Genomic DNA, 19,664 nt, shown 5'->3' with positions numbered 1-19,664 from the left:
CCCCTTTAAGGATATACACCAACTATTTTTACATGAGACATAAGTTCAAAATCTACAATTAAAAAGTGACATTTTCTGTAGGTTTTTCAAATTTTGATGTGACTGTTGGGAGGTTAATGGTGACAAGACACTGGCTTAGACCACAAGCCTCAGTTCCTGAATCACACCAGGAGGAGCCTGCTGATTGGGCAAGCAAGGAGAGGGAAAATGGGCAAAGAAACCAGCTAAAGGAAGGAATACTGTAAATATCTGCAATCAGGCTCGGACTGGCCTACAGGGATACAGGGGAATCATCCGGTGGGCCCCTGAGCAAGGTAGGCCCCTAGTCTCCCTCCCCCTGCACAAGTGGCACATAACACATTAGACTTACTGCACTACATACATATATTAAATGTACAGCACCTCAACCAGCCTATGTTCATATTAAAAAAAACATTTTTTAGCATATAAAAAGCATGTTAAATTATTTATTATATTTGAATGTATTCATATGGTGGGCCCCCATAATAAGGTACAAGTGATGAGCTGCAGGTCCCATATTCGAATTCGCGATATTTCCCATATTTAATTTTATATTCGTGAATATTTGTATTCAAGATTATTTTCACGATTGTGATTAATCTAAAATGCAAAAAATCGCGTAATGCGAAGTTGATCAAAAAATAATATATAGCAGTAAATAAATATAGTGCTATATATTCGTTTTAAGAATATTTGTCATATTCTAAAACAAGAATATATAGCAATATAGCGAATATTTGTAAAATACACATATAGACTGCAATTTAGCTAATATAATGCTATAACCTTTTTTTTCAAAGTTGTAATTTTTCTTCAAATCTGAAGTTCATAAGAGAAAAAAAATTACGACTATGAAAAAAAGTTTCTAGCACTATATTAGCTAAATTGCAGTCTATATGTGTATTTTACAAATATACGCTATATTGCTATATATTCTTGTTTTAGAATATGACGAATATTCTTAAAAACTAAGTTATAGCAATATAACGAATATATTTGTTATTTAGAATATTCATATATATTTTTTTCAATGTGTACTGTTATTCCACTTTGGCATACTCCTCCCAGACAAGCGTCCCCATCACCATGAGAACGCCTGTGGGTTAGAATATACCATCGGATCTCAGTTTTCACGATCTCAGGTATTTTCTAACTCACAGGCATTCCAATGGTGACGGGGACACTTGTCGCGGAGGAGTATGCCAAAGTGGAATAACAGTACACATTGAAAAAAAAATATATGAATATTCTAAATAACAATTATATTCGCTATATTGCTATATATTAGGTTTTTAGAATATTCGTGGATATTCCAATAAAAATAATATGTAGCAATATTCAGCCGATCTCTAATAGTTTGATAAACGAAAATTTCGCAAGACGGGCTTAGACGATTACCTCGCTCAGGCAGGCCAAGGTGCATTAATCGAAATCGTGATTTTGAAATATTTTTTCGGATAATATTCGATTTATTATATTCGCTATGGCTATCCCTAATTTAAATAAAGCGGGTAACGTAAACGTGCATGAAAAAGCGTCTGACGTAATTTACAGTATTCAAACCGCCCAGTGACTGTGACCAGTGTGAACTCCCCTTCATCAATCATCAATTCATCAACTAGTTGAACTTGACAAGTGAATGACTACAATGGCTACTGGAAGTACGTCAAAGTTCAGACATATTTGAGGGAGATGAGGACAACATCATATTAACTGTAAGTAGTATTCTCTTAAAGCATATATGTTGTTTGTGTAGATATTGCATGCAGCACAATGATTGTTCTGTAGATCACGGATTCTGAAATATTCGTAGATGCAATTATTATCTATATTGATACGATTTTTATTATTATTTTTGTCTGAAATTCAATTCAACACATTTTAACTGGTTACAGTATATATTGCGAATTGGTGAAATTAGCATTCTTGTTTCGTTGACACACAATGTTAGTAGCATGTATGTAGGGTCCATGGAAAAACTCTATCACATCCACATAGCACATCAATTTTCCTGCCACTAAATATATACCACACACTATATAACACACACACAATATATATAGAGATTCTATTTTATGACCAAGAGCTTTCTTAGTCTGAACGTAAGGTTTTGCCGGTTCATTTTGCGTTACACAGGGTGCACCCCGGCGAGGCGAACCAGCTGTACAACCCATACTGTATCGTGCCTTAACAAGACAGGTACATCTCAGCTTACTTGGGCAATATCTGATTTGTCAGAGCCCACACATGTAGAATCGCAATAGAATCAGGATTCTTAACAGTGATTATTTTTTTTGAAGGGGGCACAGATAGGGCATTACTACTGTGAATAGGGCACAGAGAGGGCTTAACTACTGTGAAAGGTGCACAATGAGGGCATAACTACTGTGAAGGGGCACAATGAAGGGATAAGTACTTTAAGGGGGCACAATGTGGGCATAACTACTGTGAAAGTTGTACAGTAAGGGCATAAATACTGTGAGGGGGAGCAATGTGGGCATAAGTACCATGAGGGGGCACCATATGGGCATAAGTACCATGAGGGGGCACAGATCTGGACAAATTTACTGTGAAGGTTGTACAATGAGGGCAATACTACTGTGAGGGGACACAATTTTTTTTTTAAGTATTGGGGTGGGGGTGCCAGAGAAAGGACCTGCCCCGGGTGGCAAACACCTTAGGCACACCACTGAGCAGTATATTATTTTTTGCATTTACAGCCACTTACAAGTATATTTTAAGCATTGGAAAACTCTTTAGACAAGTTTGTACTTCTAAGTGGTTTCTGAGTTCCTAGATTGGACTGTACAGAGTGCTGCAGTGAACTCTGCATACATTTTTGCAGTTTGTATAGTAATGAATATCATAGTTGCGACCACACCATTAACATTTTTGTTTTACTTCCTCTTAACACAGGAAAACTTCAGTTTCTTTACAGTTTTCACACAGACAAGATCTTATAGCAGTAACGGAAGCAGCAACCTTCTGGATTTAACTCTTTTCTGCAGATTAAACGGTAAGATGACTTCAGGTTATAACTGTATACCCTATCTATCGGGGCTCAGGGCATAGGGTTAAAGGATCTGCTTCTAACTCAATATAATTGACATATATTCCAGCAAATGTATAGTTCTGGACAATAGGCATGAAATACTTATATAACATGAAAATATACAAATATCAGCTAGGTTTGTAAAGACTGATTTGAAATGATGTATGTGTAACCTGTGTATGTGCAACCTGGGGGTACACACCACATCTCTAGGGGAAAGTGTTCTAATCGGTGCTCTTGCTTTGCTTTTTTATCAGGCAGCAATGTACTGTATGTATGGCCAGACTGTATGATCATACCCTTTGGCTTACTTTGAAGTTATTTGTTTGTGAAGGTGGCACCTGGCTTACAAACACTATGAGGTTGTTCTGTAAGCCGTGTACCAGGGTGGGCTCCCCAGGATACAGTGAAGTTACGAACGAGGAAAGCAACCCCAAAGCCAGCTTTTGCCAAAACAGAATTTTACTTAAATGTGGCAATAAACACAACCACAAATGCTGGGAACATACAATAAATTTACATGCACCCAGCCCTCCGATGGATGCAGGAGGAAAGAGCAGTAATTTACCTACTGGCGGGCACAATTAAACTGCCACACCTTACCTGTTATTACTCTTTAAAAAAAAGAACCACTGTATGCGTGTGTGGTACTGGCTAGCCTGCGGAGCTGCACAACAGCTTACAATCTTACCAAGCTCTACACTAATCCCCCTCCCATAACTGGTTCTGTAGCACGTGGCTGAGTATTCCTTCTGAGCAAAATGCCAGCCTGGCTCGAGTTTGTGGGAATTTTATCAGCTCTCCAATGTGAAATGTCACTTTAAGTTATGGAGTCCTTGCAATGAACAGTAGTAACACTTGTGGCCTGACACAAACAGAGACTCTTACTAACTACAGGCCTGGTCTCAGTCTCTAGGCGCCAACACTGTGATGAAGTGCGTGCATGATCTTACCGACCCGGGTCTACTCTGCATCCGTTGGTGACTCTGAACAGAACAAATGCCTCTCCAACAAGCATGCGGTACCACAGTGTATGTAGCTTTGCTCCTCAGCTCTCATCAGCGTTCCTGGAAGCAATCCTTGTTCCTCTGGACAGGATAAGGGTCTTGAACACGATCAGCTTCACTTAGCTGAAGCTCTGGTCACTGAGGGATGCTCTCACACCTGGATGCCGTTGGATTCTCTGCTCACAAAGTTCCTCAGTCTTAGCCTCGGAGGTTCTACTTTTACTGTTTTATTTAGGAGTGATTTGGAAGGTCCCTTTTACGGCTCAATCAAATTGAATAGATGGACCTTCTGCTGAGTCTTTGTATAGACTGTTTATACACAACATACCTATAAGTAATGGGGCAACAAAACATACAATCGTCACCCGTGCACTGTGCTCACTTGCCTATGAACACATTTCATTTTCATGTTTATACACAACAGCCAATCTAAAGAGGCAGAGCTTGCAGGGGGAGGAGAGCAGTCTGGACCAATGATAAAACAGGGGTGTGTCTTAGACTACCTCAGACTCCCTATAGATACTGTAGCAAGATCTGAGGAAAAACTGGTGAGAATCTACATGTTGTTTTTTCGTTTATGACAGAACAATCACTTTAAGCTTAAGGATTACTTTTAATAATTACTTGTGCACTAGTCAGATATGGATGCTGGATATACAGGTATAAATACACAGTCGAGTCATTACTATGATCACTTACTACTTTCAACATCTGCAGTGCATAACACATGAAGGAAGTCACGTGTTGGTGGGTCTATAAGTTGTGTGATGGACTGTCTGCATACATATCCCTTGTTGTTGTCATGGATAAAAGGGTCGATTTATCAGAGTTGTAAAAAGGGATGATTATTGGCTTTCAGGCCAAGGGTGGCAGTACTTCTGAAAATGTGAAGGTTGTGAACTGTTCGCATGCTGCTGTGGCGAAAGTGTATAGTGAATGGACAAATGGCACCATTGAGAATACATCACATGGAAACTGTGGAGTACCATATGCCATTGATGTGAGAGGTAAACATCAGCTACGAAGGTGCACAAGGGCGGACAGTGGAGCGGCTCATCGACAAAATGAACCAGGGGCTATGCGCCTCTAAAAGCTCAGCAAACCCTACTGCGTATATCTCTTGTCTCTGCAGAGTTTGACAGATATCTTAGTTTCCTACTTTCCATCATCCTCACACCTTCTCAACACTCCATTCTGCCACCTTCAATACCGTGCCTGCTGTGCTCCCCAATACTATACTGCAGAAATAGTCCTCCTGAAAATACTAGTTCCACACAGATAGTGCCCCTTCAATAATTATTGGCACACAGTGTCCTAAATAATAACTGCACCCAACAACAAATAGCGTCCTGGACACTAATAGTGTAAACATAATGTCCCCCAAAAATAACTTGCTAAGCTAATACTGTGCCATGTTGCACCCACAGTAATAGTGCTCCCCAAAGTCCCACCAATAGAAAAAAAAATATCTGCAAGAGTCCCCCTAGTGTGAACAGTGCCCCCAATAGTATTAATGCCTCATTGTACCTGCAACACGCCAGACCTGCAGGGTATAGCGAAGTGAGGTCACGGTTATGGGCAATCGAGGGTTTCTCACTGTATTGGAGAACCCTGGGCAGGCATGTGGCAGTGAAGGAGAGGTAGACACGGTTCCTCTGGGGCACACTCTGTATGTAGGGACCAGGCCTGATGGTGGATGAGGTGCCCTGGATGTTACGGGTATTTTGAGTGCCTGGGGCAAGGTCCCTTTAAGGTTCGTGACGCCAGTGCCTTTTTGACGGTGGCACACCGGTTGATAGTTGGAATAAGTGAGGTACACAGGTGGTATAGTGAACCAAACGTTGCTTTACTCAACAGTCCAACTTTGTACATCAGATGGTGACACAGTCTTTTAGATCACAGCTTCACAAGTAGGATTACTCCACAAAATGGCAGGTATTAATTATGCAAGATACTCAGAGGGTAAATCCACAATGCACTCAGAATCAGGTTGTACCTTTCCTCAGAAATAGCGTACACTGTTCTTTCTAGAACTCCTGTCTGGCTTTCTATCCCAAGGCCCGGATGCCTAAATGGTGGCTTAAATCCTTGGTAAATATCTCTTCCTCTGGTATTAAATCCTTGCTTTACCTTCTAATGCATCTGCCTATCAGGGTTACTTATCTTTGCCTGTGATATCCTTACTTGTCTGGTGAATGACTGTGGGTTTCTACCAGGAGGTTCTGTCCTGCTACTGGGGTGACTTCAGAGCTAACTAAGGCTCTCTTGGCTTCAGGCAGGCTAGGTCTCCTCACTAGCCTCCTGGTCATAGCTAGCAGCCAGGGCTATCAAGCTGCATGTCAGGAGGAGGCCCTCTAACTTCTGTCTTCTTAGACTCCTGACTCTGCACTAACTCTCCCTGTCTGGGCCTGGACATTTATACTAGGGGCTCCCTATCTCCCTCTAGTGTCTGGGATGTCTAACTACACCCAACTAGGCCTGCTATTGCATCATACAGGGGAACATTGCATATAAAAACACATTAGAAAATACATTAGATGCACAATTAAATATAACATTTCTGTCCCTTGTGAGTAGGAGTAACGCGCACACCAATTGACCCTTGTGTAGTGCCCACCCCTACCTAGTGGGACACTACATACCCATACTAGTAATGTTCATGTTCTCCATAGTCCACCAGTAGTAATTCTTATTTATGTTGTTAAAAGAATGCCCACTAATGTGTACCAGTACAAAAAAAAACAACTATAATATACACCAGTTCAAAAAATACTCCATTATAATGTTTGTCAGTAGAAAAATAACCCCTTATAATGTGTACCAGCACAAAAAATCCCCCCTTATAAGGTGTGCCAGTAGAAAAAAAAACTTATATTGTGCACCGGTACACAAAATACCCCCTTACCGTTGAGATCGGACCCCCATATCAGACCTCAAATTAGACCCCTATATCAGACCTTCAGATCAGACTCCCTTATCAGACATCAAATCAGACCCCTATATCACACCTCAGATCAGACTACCATATCAGATCCTCAAATCAGACCCACATATCAGATCCTCAGACCCCCATATCATATCCTCAGATCAGACCTCCATATCAAACCTCAGATGAAACCCCCATCAGACCTTCATGTTAGAACCCCCCATATCAGACCTCAGATCAGACCCCCTTGAGACCTTAATGTCAGAACCCCATATCAGACCTCAGATCAGACCACCATTAGACCTCCATGTCAGACCCTCCCCAATATAAGACCTCAGATCAGACCCCCTTTAGACCTCCATGTAAGACCCCTGCAGCAGACGTCAAATCAGGACTCCAAGTCAGACCCCCACATATCAGACCTCAGATCAAATCCCTATTAGACCTCCATGTCAGACCACCAAGTATCAGACCTTAGATCAGACCTTAAAATAAAGAAATTCACCTCTCCTGCTCCACCACCACTCTCCAGGTCCGACGTTCTTCCACTCTTCGCTCCTTGATCTTCTCTGAGCCCACGCTGGACTGTCACCCGACTGCCTGCAGCGTCAGGTCACAGTGCGCGCAGCCTAGAGAAGACTAGAGAGCAGAGGGACAGAGGGAGTACAGTGCTCGCAATGATTCACTCCCCCCACCTCCTGCAGTGCATCTTATAAAGCAAAAAATACGGTAATTGGCAGCACATCACTTGCAAGGGGGACCCTGAGGGCCCCCCTGGCTTAGGAGCTTCAACTTCTATCTCTGCGACTCCTATAGCTACGTCACTATTCACTGCACCTTTGTTAACAAAGTTGAATCAGCAGCAAAGATCTAGCTGCAGTCCATGCTGCACACGGTGGTTACACTGGATATAAGCTGACAGTTATAACAATGTGACTCAAAATATAGAAATAAGTAACCATCTGAAATGAGGCAAACAAACCTTTTGAGGCCATTTTTATTTTTATTTGAGTTTGCGTTGGCAAAATTTAACTCAAATTTATCAAACGCCCCACTGTTTTTTAAATTTACTGAATCTTTAAACTTAACATTTTTGCTTAGAAATACAAGTTTTTCTTTTCAAGCCACTACACTACTAGAGTGAGATTGCGACTTTTTATGTGAGCTTTTCTTTTTTTATATATAAACACTAGTGATGGAGGAACATCTGTCGGGACGGTTCGCGAATGCGAATTTTAATGGCAGGCGAACCTGAAAAACCTTCAGCTCATATTTACAGCTAAGAAATAATTACTAGAAGTGCATAAAAAGTCCGACAACATGGACAGTGACATACCAGATGTATTATTTGAATTTGCGATCTCCATAAAAAAAAAAATTATGCAAAATATCGGCAATATAATTTTCACGTACGCGCATGCGCCAATGCACTATACAGTACCCAAATACACTATAAAGAAAGTATATTGGTATATAACACCAGGATTCAATCAGTTTTTTGGGGGGGCGACTTGTATATCACCCCCCCATGCACATTTCTCCAGTTCAAACAGAACCAGGGCGGCCCCATGGCACATTTCTCCAGCAGTGCCAGCACATGCACAGACATATCTCTCATGACTCCCCCCCCCCCCATGCACATTTCTCCAGTCCAGTCCAAACAGAACCAGGGCGGGCTAGTTACAGTACACTGGGTGGCACTACTAGGACGGGTGAGATGGTGGAAATGGGATCCAGTAACTAAGTTGTTATAATTAACCAACCTACCTACCAGTAACTGTTGGAACTTGGCTGCCTCCTGTCACAGTCTCAGAAGAGTCTTCTGTGTGTGGGCCGTGGGCCTTCACTGGCAGAGTCTGTGGGCTGTGGCTGGCTGCCGCTGGTTCTTCTTCTCTGCTCTGGCAGCGGAGCTGTGGCAATGTCAGACAGATGCGGCACGCTCACTCACAGCCACTGCTCGTCGAGTCTCTTAAAGAGGCAGGCAAAGCGGGGCTCAGAGCGGGCGGTGGCGGGGGGGCCCCTCCTTTCCATATTAGTCCGGACCGCTCGCCGCCCAGGACTCCATGCACAGCTGTGCTGAGCGTAGCAACAGTAGAAAACTTAGCAGCGCTGCCACACAGGTTACCTGTAAGAGCCGCATTCAAGGGGCTAAAGAGCCGCTTGTGGCTCGCGAGCCGCAGTTTGCCCACCACTGTGCCAGGGTTGGCAAAGAACTGTCCCTGATATAGCCCTACAGGGGGGTGCTAATCTGGCCCTGATACCCTAACCACAGAGCACCCGCCCTGAAAAGAGCGACCCCATCCGGAACCTTACCCTATATGAAAATGGCCCTAGTAAGCCCCTAGCCCCTAGGCCCCAGACTTCCAGGTGATCACTATATAGATCTATGTGTTTTTGATATAAAAGTATATTATAAGTATATCGCACCCCTCTGTGTATCACACCTATCGATAGCACGCCTATACCAGTCATTAAAATGACTTTTGTGGCCCTATTAGCTAGTGTTTGGTGTCACAAACAGCCTGTCCCTGCTCCACACAGCAACCTCTCCCTACACTGGCAAAACACTGAATGTAAAATGGCGGCCAGATCAGGTTTATTTATAAGGTAGGAGGTATGTCCATGTGCTCAGACATCTCAATTGGCTGTCCTGTACCACCTGATGGATGTGTCATGGGTCAAAGTTCTTCACAATGTAAAAGAATATGGCGGGCGCGAATTTCTCCATATGTTCGCATGTTCGGCGAATTGCGAACACGCAAAGTTTGCCACGAAATGACCCCCGGGCGAACCGCAAGGCCATCTCTAATAAACACCGCTAACCCAAAAAGGGGAAGTAAGGGAGATAAAACTTAACTTAAAGTTAAGTTTTATCTCCCTTAGTTCCCCTTTTTGGGTTAGCGGTGTTTATAGATTGATTTTTTTTTTGGGGAGGTTCTTGTGAGTATTTACCGGCTCATTTTGGGAGCTTATATTATTATTTTTTAAGTCATAGCTAACCATGGCCACTTTCTGACCCATTTTGGGAACATTTAAATATAACATAGGTTTTTTCATCTTGCCATAAATGTCATATACTGTAGTCCACCTCTGGGACTACTCTTAGCACAAGAACAGAGTTCATTTACCATTATGGAACTTCCAAAAATAGCTTAGTGACTCTGCTTGGCTATTTTCGGAAGTCCCATAGTTGCGAATGGAGGTTGGCCGCACTTGTGCGGTTTTGCTCTCCCTTCACTTCAGGGGCCCTGTTCTCAAGATAGGATCACCTCTCTGATGTTTACAGCATATTCTAGTAATATGCCATAAATGTCCAACATCAGAATACCCCTATGGGAAAATGTCTAATATCTAATTTCTTTCTAGGGAGTATACAAATGTGGATTACAGAAAAGAATGACAGGCCTTTGTCCACTGGAAATCCGCCAATCGTACTACTTTTTATTATTTATTATGCATTTTGTGCACAAATAAGCAGAAATGATCGCAGTGGTGCACTGGAATATTTCTGGCACACCAGGATCTTAGTAGGGGTGGTACCGCTGCACTTGCACCACTGAGTAGCATCCCATGTGCACTAGCTGCTCTGTTACTGCTTTCACCATCTACCAGGGTCAGAAAGTTCAAACAATTCTTCAGTATTACTGAGGAACTGTGGCTTTGTATTTTTTTGCTGTTATTATGGTATGTGAATGCTATTATTATTGAGGGTTCTGTGGCTGTCGCTGTTATGAGGTTATGATTGCTGAGGTAAGAAGGACTTGTGTCAGGGATTCATGCTATCATTTTGTGTAAATATTGAGGATGAGGTTACAGGTCCTTCTAAAAAAATTAGCATATTGTGATAAAGTTCATTATTTTCTGTAATGTACTGATAAACATTAGACTTTCATATATTTTAGATTCATTACACACAACTGAAGTAGTTCAAGCCTTTTATTGTTTTAATATTGATGATTTTGGCATACAGCTCATGAAAACCCAAATTTCCTATCTAAAAAAATTTGCATATTTCATCCGATAAAAGAAAAGTGTTTTTAATACAAAAAAGTCAACCTTCAAATAATTATGTTCAGTTATGCACTCAATACTTGGTCGGGAATCCTTTTGCAGAAATGACTGCTTCAATGCGGCGTGGCATGGAGGCAATCAGCCTGTGGCACTGCTGAGGTGTTATGGAGGCCCAGGATGCTTCGATAGCGTCCTTAAGCTCATCCAGAGTGTTGGGTCTTGCGTCTCTCAACTTTCTCTTCCCAATATCCCACAGATTCTCTATGGGGTTCAGGTCAGGAGAGTTGGCAGGCCAATTGAGCACAGTAATACCATGGTCAGTAAACCAATTACCAGTGGTTTTGGCACTGTGAGCAGGTGCCAGGTCGTGCTGAAAAATGAAATCTTCATCTCCATAAAGCTTTTCAGCAGATGGAAGCATGGAGTGCTCCAAAATCTCCTGATAGCTAGCTGCATTGACCCTGCCCTTGATAAAACACAGTGGACCAACACCAGCAGCTGACATGGCACCCCAGACCATCACTGACTGTGGGTACTTGACACTGGACTTCAGGCATTTTGGCATTTCCCTCTCCCCAGTCTTCCTCCAGACTCTGGCACCTTGATTTCCGAATGACATGCAAAATTTGCTTTCATCCGAAAAAAGTACTTTGGACCACTGAGCAACAGTCCAGTTCTGCTTCTCTGTAGCCCAGGTCAGGCGCTTCTGCCCCTGTTTCTGGTTCAAAAGTGGCTTGACCTGGGGAATGCGGCACCTGTAGCCCATTTCCTGCACACGCCTGTACACGGTGGCTCTGGATGTTTCTACTCCAGACTCAGTCCACTGCTTCCGCAGGTCCCCCAAGGTCTGGAATCGGTCCTTCTCCACAATCTTCCTCAGGGTCCGGTCACCTCTTCTCGTTGTGCAGCGTTTTCTGCCACACTTTTTCCTTCCCACAGACTTCCCACTGAGGTGCCTTGATACAGCACTCTGGGAACAGCCTATTCGTTCAGAAATTTCTTTCTGTGTCTTACCCTGTTGCTTGAGGGTGTCAATGATGGCCTTCTGGACAGCAGTCAGGTCGGCAGTCTTACCCATGATTGCGGTTTTGAGTAATGAACCAGGCTGGGAGTTTTTAAAAGCCTCAGGAATCTTTTGCAGGTGTTTAGAGTTAATTAGTTGATTCAGATGATTAGGTTAATAGCTCGTTTAGAGAACCTTTTCATGATATGCTAATTTTTTTAGATAGGAAATTTGGGTTTTCATGAGCTGTATGCCAAAATCATCAATATTAAAACAATAAAAGGCTTGAACTACTTCAGTTGGTGTATAATGAATCTAAAATATATGAAAGTCTAATGTTTATCAGTACATTACAGAAAATAATGAACTTTATCACAATATGCTAATTTTTTGAGAAGGACCTGTATATGTGGATAGAAAATCACTGCAAATTGAGGAAAATTATTTTGGAATTTTAAATAGGTGCAACTTTTTTTGGGAGTTGCATAAGGGCGGGTTCACATTACCGTTAGTAATTCCGTTATATTGTTCCGTTATAACAGAATATAATGGAATTTTAGGAGAGAATTAAGAGACATTCCATTTTGCTCCATCCTAATACATGTATATGGGAACAAATAATGGTTCCGTTTTGTTCTGTTATACTTGACGGAAAAAAAGGTCCTGTCGACAGGACTCTGTTATAATGGACGGAAAAAAAAGGTCCTGTCGACAGGACTCTGTTATAATGGAACACTATAACAGAATTTCTAATGGTAATGCGAACCCGCCCTTAGGCCTCATGCACACGACCGTTGTGTGCATCCGTGGCCGTTGTGCCGTTTTCCGTTTTTTTTCGCGGACCCATTGACTTTCAATGGGTCCGTGGAAAAATCGGAAAATGCACCGTTTTGCAGCCGAGGCCGTGATCCGTGTATCCTGTCCGTCAAAAAAATATGACCTGTCCTATTTTTTTGACGGACAACGGTTCACGGACCCATTCAAGTCAATGGGTCCGTGAAAGAACACGGATGCACACAAGATTGGCATCCGTGTCCGTGATCCGTGGCTGTAGGTTGCTTTCATACAGACGGATCCGAAGATCCGTCTGCATAAAAGCTTTTTCAGATCTAAGTTTTCACTTCGTGAAAACTCATATCCGACAGTATATTCTAACACAGAAGCGTTCCCATGGTGATGGGGACGCTTCTAGTTAGAATACACTACAAACTTTGTACAAGACTGCCCCCTGCTGCCTGGCAGCACCCGATCTCTTACAGGGGGATATGATAGCACAATTAACCCCTTCAGGTGTGGCACCTGAAGGGGTTAATTGTACTATCATATTCCCCTGTAAGAGATCAGGGCTGCCAGGCAGCAGGGGGCAGACCCCCCCCCTCCCCAGTTTGAATATCGTTGGTGGCACAGTGTGCGCCCCCCATCGCCCCCCCCCTCCCTCCCTCTATTGTAATAAATCGTTGGTGGCACAGTGTGCGCCCACCATCGGGCCCCCCCCTTCCTCCCTCTATTGTTATAAATCGTTGGTGGCACAGTGTGCGCCCACCATCGCCCCCCCTCCCTCCCTCTATTGTAATAAATCGTTGGTGGCACAGTGTGCGCCCACCATCGCCCCCCCTCCCTCCCTCTATTGTAATAAATCGTTGGTGGCACAGTGTGCGCCCACCATCGGCCCCCCTCCCTCTATAGCAGTAACAACATTGGTGGCAGTGTGCGGCTTCCCATAACCCCCCCCCCCCACCGATCATTGGTGGCAGCGTAGTTCCGATTGGAGTCCCAGTTTAATCGCTGGGGCTCCGGTCGGTAACCATGGCAACCAGGACGCTACTGCAGTCCTGGTTGCCATGGTTACTTAGCAATAGTACAATAGTAGAAGATTCATAGTTACCTGCTTGCTGCTGCGATGTCTGTGTCCGGCCGGGAGCTCCACCTACTGGTAAGTGACAGGTCTGTGCGGCGCATTGCTAAAGAACTGTCACTTACCAGTAGGAGGAGCTCCCGGCTGGTCACAGACATCGCAGCAGCAAGCAGGTAAGTATGAATCTTCTACTATTGTACTATTGCTAAGTAACCATGGCAACCAGGGCTGCAGTAGCTTCCTTGTTGCCATGGTTACCGATCGGAGCCCCAGCGATTAAACTGGGACTCCGATCGGAACTACACTGCCACCAATGATCGGGGGGGGGGGAGATGGGAGGCTGCACACTGCCACCAATGTTGTTACTGCTATAGAGGGAGGGGGGGCGATGGTGGGCGCACACTGTGCCACCAACGATTTATTACAATAGAGGGAGGGGGGGCGATGGTGGGCGCACACTGTGCCACCAACGATTTATTACAATAGAGGGAGGGAGGGGGGCGATGGTGGGCGCACACTGTGCCACCAACGATTTATTACAATAGAGGGAGGGAGGGGGGGGCGATGGTGGGCGCACACTGTGCCACCAACGATTTATAACAATAGAGGGAGGAAGGGGGGGCCCGATGGTGGGTGCACACTGTGCCACCAACGATATTCAAACTGGGGAGGGGGGGGGTCTGCCCCCTGCTGCCTGGCAGCCCTGATCTCTTACAGGGGGATATGATAGTACAATTGACCCCTTCAGGTGCGGCACCTGAGGAGTTAATTGTGCTGATCACAGCCCCCTGTACTGTAAGAGATCGGGGGGGGGGGGGGCAGTCATGTACACAGTTTTTCAGTATATTCTAACCTGAAGCGTCCCCATCACCATGGGAACGCCTCTGTGTTAGAATATACTGTCGGATCTGAGTTTCACGATGTAGCTCATATCCGACAGTATATTCTAACATAGAGGCGTTCCCATGGTGATGGGGACGCTTCAAGTTATGTTCGGGTGTCCGCCTGGCCGTGCGGAGGCAAGCGGATCCGTCCAGACTTACGATGTAAGTCAATGGGAACGGATCTGTTTGAAGATGACACACTGTGGCTCAATTTTCAAACGGATCCGTCTCCCATTGACTTTCAATGTAAAGTCTGGACGGATCCGTCTGAGGCTACTTTCACACTTAGAAATGTTTTAACAATATAATGCAGACGGATCCGCTCTGAACGGAGCCACCGTCTGCATTATATGAACGCAAGTGTGAAAGTAAAGGGACTCCTGACTTTACATTGAAAGTCAATGGGGACGGATCCGTTTGCAATTGCACCATATTGTGTCAACGTCAAACGGATCCGTCCCCATTGACTTGCATTGTAATTCAGGACGGATCCGTTTAGCTCCGAACGGCCAGGCGGACACCAAAACGACTTTTTTTTCATGTCCGTGGATCCTCCAAAAATCAAGGAAGACCCACGGACGAAAAAACGGTCACGGATCACGGACCCACGGGCCCTGTTTTTGCGGACCGTGAAAAAAAACTGTCGTGTGCATGAGGCCTAACAAGTATGATTCTACTGTGATTCACTGTCAACTATTCCCAGGCTTAGGCTGCTTCCACATGGTCACTCTTTGGTCAGTGCTTGATCATAGACTTTTATCAGTGATTGTGAGCCAAAATCAGGCACTGGTCAAAAACACAGAACCAGTGCAAATCGTTCCATTTTACCTTATCTCTGTGTAGGCTCCTCTTCTAGTTTTGGATCATTGAAGTATTAACTAGGCCTTATTCAACATATTTTCACAGAAAAATAATTACGACTTTGGCACACTCAAAAGAGGTTTGGCAATCCAAGGTTCTGCCAGCTTGGTTGCTTTTCCTGGTGGCAAAGGGTGTATCACCAATAACCTTTCTAGTCTTGTGGTCTTATGAGGGCATCTCTTGACTTCCTTTATCATAACTCGTATTACATCAGTTCGTAAACCACATGTTAATTACAAAACAGGAACAGAATAAAAATGCATTCTTTCAAAGAGAATACAGAACTTGATCTTAAAAAGGGACTGTTACAAATGGGGATTTTTCTAGACAAATCATTGAAAGTATTTTTAATACATTTTATAATTGTGGAATTTACGTGTACTTTAACCAGTTCCCAACCGCCTATAGACTATAAGGTTGCCTTCACACATGGTAGATTTCGTGGCAGAAAATTCTGCGACTGAAAATCTGTTCCATTCACCTTAATGGGGCTTGCATAAATCTGCGTGCTTGTTTCCCCATTCAAATGAATGGAACTGATTTTCAGTTGCGGAATTTTCTGCCACAAAATCTGCCGCGTGTAAAGGCATCCTAAATGTCTAGGCGATGGTTCTTCAGCGGGCATCAATCGATACACAGCACTTAATGAGCAATGTTTAGTCTATTTTCATATCTGCATTTTTCTTTTCTGGTATTGAGATCCGGCAGAGGATTTGTCAATGGGGACAAAACTGAACTGAACGGAGTTCTCCAGAATGCATTCTGTTCTGTTTGGTTGTGATCCCATACCAGAGAGCAAACCGCTGCAAGCAGCGTTTTTCTGTCCGGCATGGGATGCGAAGCAAAATGGATCCAGCATGACATACAATGTAAGTCATTGGTACAGGATCATAAGGCAATAGAAAACGGATCTGGCATCTATTGACATAATGGTTTTATTGCTGGATCCGTCATGACTATTTTAAAGATAATACAACCGGATCCACTCATAACGGATGCAGTTGGTTGCATTATCAAAAACGGAAGTGTTTTTGCTGATCCCTGCCGGATCAGACAAAACTGCATATGTGAAAGTAGCCTAAGGACTCATGCACACAAACTTATTTTCTTTCCGTGTCCATTCAATTTTCTTTCTGGACCGTATGCGAAACCATTTATTTCAATGGGTCTGCCCAAAAAAATAAAAAATGGAAGTTACTTTGTGTGCATTCCATTTCCATATGTCCGTTCCGCAAAAGAATAGAACTTATCCTATTATTGTCCACATTACAGACAAGGATAGGACTGTTCTATTAGGGGCCAGCTCTTCCGTTCCGCAAAATACGAAATGCACACGAACGTCACCTGTATTTTATGCTGATCTATTTTTTGCGGACCGCAAAATACATATAGTTGTGTGCATGAGGCCTTATAGCGATCAAGAAGCAGCAATACCAATTTCTGCTCCAATCCCAGCAGTCATGTGATTGCTGGGGACCGTGAGTCTGTGGAGAAGGCTGGATTTTAGCAGACCAAGATCAGCTCTGCAATGAGGTTGTACAGCAATGGGGGCTGTATTCACCTTGTAACTGGGACTACTATTTTAGCCCCAGTTACATGAGAAATCAGCAATAAATGTAAAAATAAATTGTAAAGTTAAATATCCCACAAAGGTCTTGTATGACCTTATGGTGGCATAAAGTGTAAAAAAAAAGACGAAATAAAAAGTAAATAAAAAGATAATTAAAAAAACCACACCATGCTGAACGGCAGCTTCTAGCCCTCCCCCCAGAAACCATGACCAATACATCCGATATATCAAGGGGGACATAATAAAATAAATATTTTACTGTAAATATTGTGCTATTAACAAAAAAAATCATTTTTTTACATCTTTATGTTTATAAAACTAAAAACAAAACAATACTTTAAAAATTGACATAAAAATAAAGCCCCATGTATGACTGAAAAAGGCACAACATTTATTTACATAACCAAATGGAAAATAAAAGTTATGGCTTTTAAAGACTATTTAAAGAAAATATGGGGTAATTGGCCTGGTCTAGAAGTGGTTAACATTCACAAGCATTAACATTCATCGGGCTCTCCAATAGCATAATACTAAGATGTTATTGTAAAAGTCCCGCCTATTTGTGAAATATAGGAGAAGAAAATCTGGCGTTCCTCAATGGTCACCAGTCTTCCACACTCTAGTGGGAAGGCTAGGGAACAATAAGCATGCATCCAATACATGTCACCACAGTGTACAGCCATTGTAAAATGCATTCATATGACATGCCACATTGTCACTGCCTACTCGTCACACTAGATCATGTTAATTGACAATGCATATGGCAATAAATTACAATTTAAATTTCTTGAATTTTTGAAGATCGTTGAGATTTTTTTTGGAGCCACATACACTGCACTACATACAGTGCATTCATATAGTCTTCAGACCGTTTCACTTTTTTCACATTTTTCCCCCATTAATCTCTACTCAATAACCCATAATGAGTGTTAGGATAGCTTCCCATGGCCGACACTGCCCTTCTCCCCCTGTGGGCATGGATGCCTAGTAGTGTTGATCTCGAATATTTCAATTGCAAATTTTTATCGCGAATATCGGCACTTCGAGAATTTGCGAATATTTAAAATATAGTGATATATATTCGTAATTTTGAATATTCAAGATTATTTTTTAAACAGTACACATGATCCCTCCCTGCTTCTAGCTTGTGGGCCAATGAGAAGCCTGCAATATCTTTGACTTTAGGAGTAGTGTTGATTGCGAATTTTCGTACTGCAAATTTTTATCACAAATTTTTCAATTGCCGATTTACACAATCAAGAAAATATTGACTGAGATAACGAATTCTCGAATATATGGCGAATATTCGCCCAAATATTTGCTAAATATCACGAATTCGAATATTGCCCCTGCCGCTCATCACTAATGCTAAGTACCCAGCTGGCCTGTGTCTTCATTACTACTCAACCTGCCAGTTTATCCAGTGTCTCCATTCATCTAATCCACTGGTGTGCAGTTCAGATCTAGTAACCTAAACTTAAGGGTCCATTCACACGTCTGCAAAATGGATCCGCATCCGTTCCGCAATTTAGCGGAACGGGTGCAGACCCATTAATTTTCAATGTGGCCGAAATGTGCTGTCCGCATCCGCATTTGCGGATCCTCACTTTCGCATCATTGCTTCCGTTTCCGGAAAAAAAACTGAACATGTCCCATTCTTGTCCGCAATTGCGGACAAGATTAGGCATTTTCTATTATAGTGCTGGCGATGTGCGGTCCGCGAATTGCGGAATGCACATTGCCTGTGTCCGTGTTTTGCGGATTCGCAAAACACTTACGGACGTATGAATGGACCCTAACCCTTAGTGACTGTTCAGACTGCTCCTTCAGTTTTCTTGTGGTCTTGGTACGTTTTTAGTATCCTGAGCTCGTGGTGCCTGCAACAGAGCCTCTGACCACAGTGGAGTAGCTGCCAACTACATCTGTACTATCCAAGGAGGTAGAAGTACGGTTGTTTCCTTGCAGCGAAGGCCAGATTCCTGTATAGGGGTTAAAAGGTAAATACCACTGGAGGACCGAATAATGCCTTTAGGGTTAGTCTTATGCCAAACCAGTCAGTTGACACAGTGGGTCCACACTCACTGATCTGTAACAATGAGAAAATAAAAAGTGAATTTTGGAAATATTAGCAAATTTATTAAAAGAGAAAAACTAAAATGACACATGGACATGAGTATTCAGACCATTTGCTATGGCACTTTAAATTTAGCTCTAAGGGGCCCCCCATTCCTCTTGATCAACTTTGAGATATTTCTACACCTTGATTGTTGTCAAGCTGTGGTAAATTCCATTGATTGAACATGATTTGGCAACATACACCTCTGTCTATTGTGAGGATTCGCTTTGGTAGGCAGGGTAAGCGGATGCAGAACAGAGGCAAAAGAAACTGTTTGTAAAACAAAACATCAGTGTTAATTCACACAGGAAAAAAAAAACAAAGCAACATTTACAGTCTTAGTGTTTGTTCACACAAA

The 19,664-nt window shown here is 43.0% G+C and overlaps 1 protein-coding gene across 1 annotated transcript in view; it reads left to right on the top strand.

Annotated features, from left to right (window-relative positions):
- Positions 1 to 2,929: 2,929 nt before the first annotated feature.
- CD53 (CD53 molecule) overlaps positions 2,930 to 19,664 on the top strand; it is a 98,606-nt gene continuing 81,871 nt past the window's right edge. Inside the window, exon 1 of the mRNA XM_044283531.1 lies at positions 2,930 to 3,037. The gene's annotated coding sequence lies outside the window, so the exon portion shown is untranslated. The remainder of the gene's footprint in view (positions 3,038 to 19,664) is intronic.

Source organism: Bufo gargarizans, chromosome 3 (genome assembly GCF_014858855.1).
Source record: "Bufo gargarizans isolate SCDJY-AF-19 chromosome 3, ASM1485885v1, whole genome shotgun sequence".
Taxonomy (NCBI): domain Eukaryota; kingdom Metazoa; phylum Chordata; class Amphibia; order Anura; family Bufonidae; genus Bufo; species Bufo gargarizans.
This window is presented reverse-complemented; position numbering and strand designations above follow the sequence as displayed.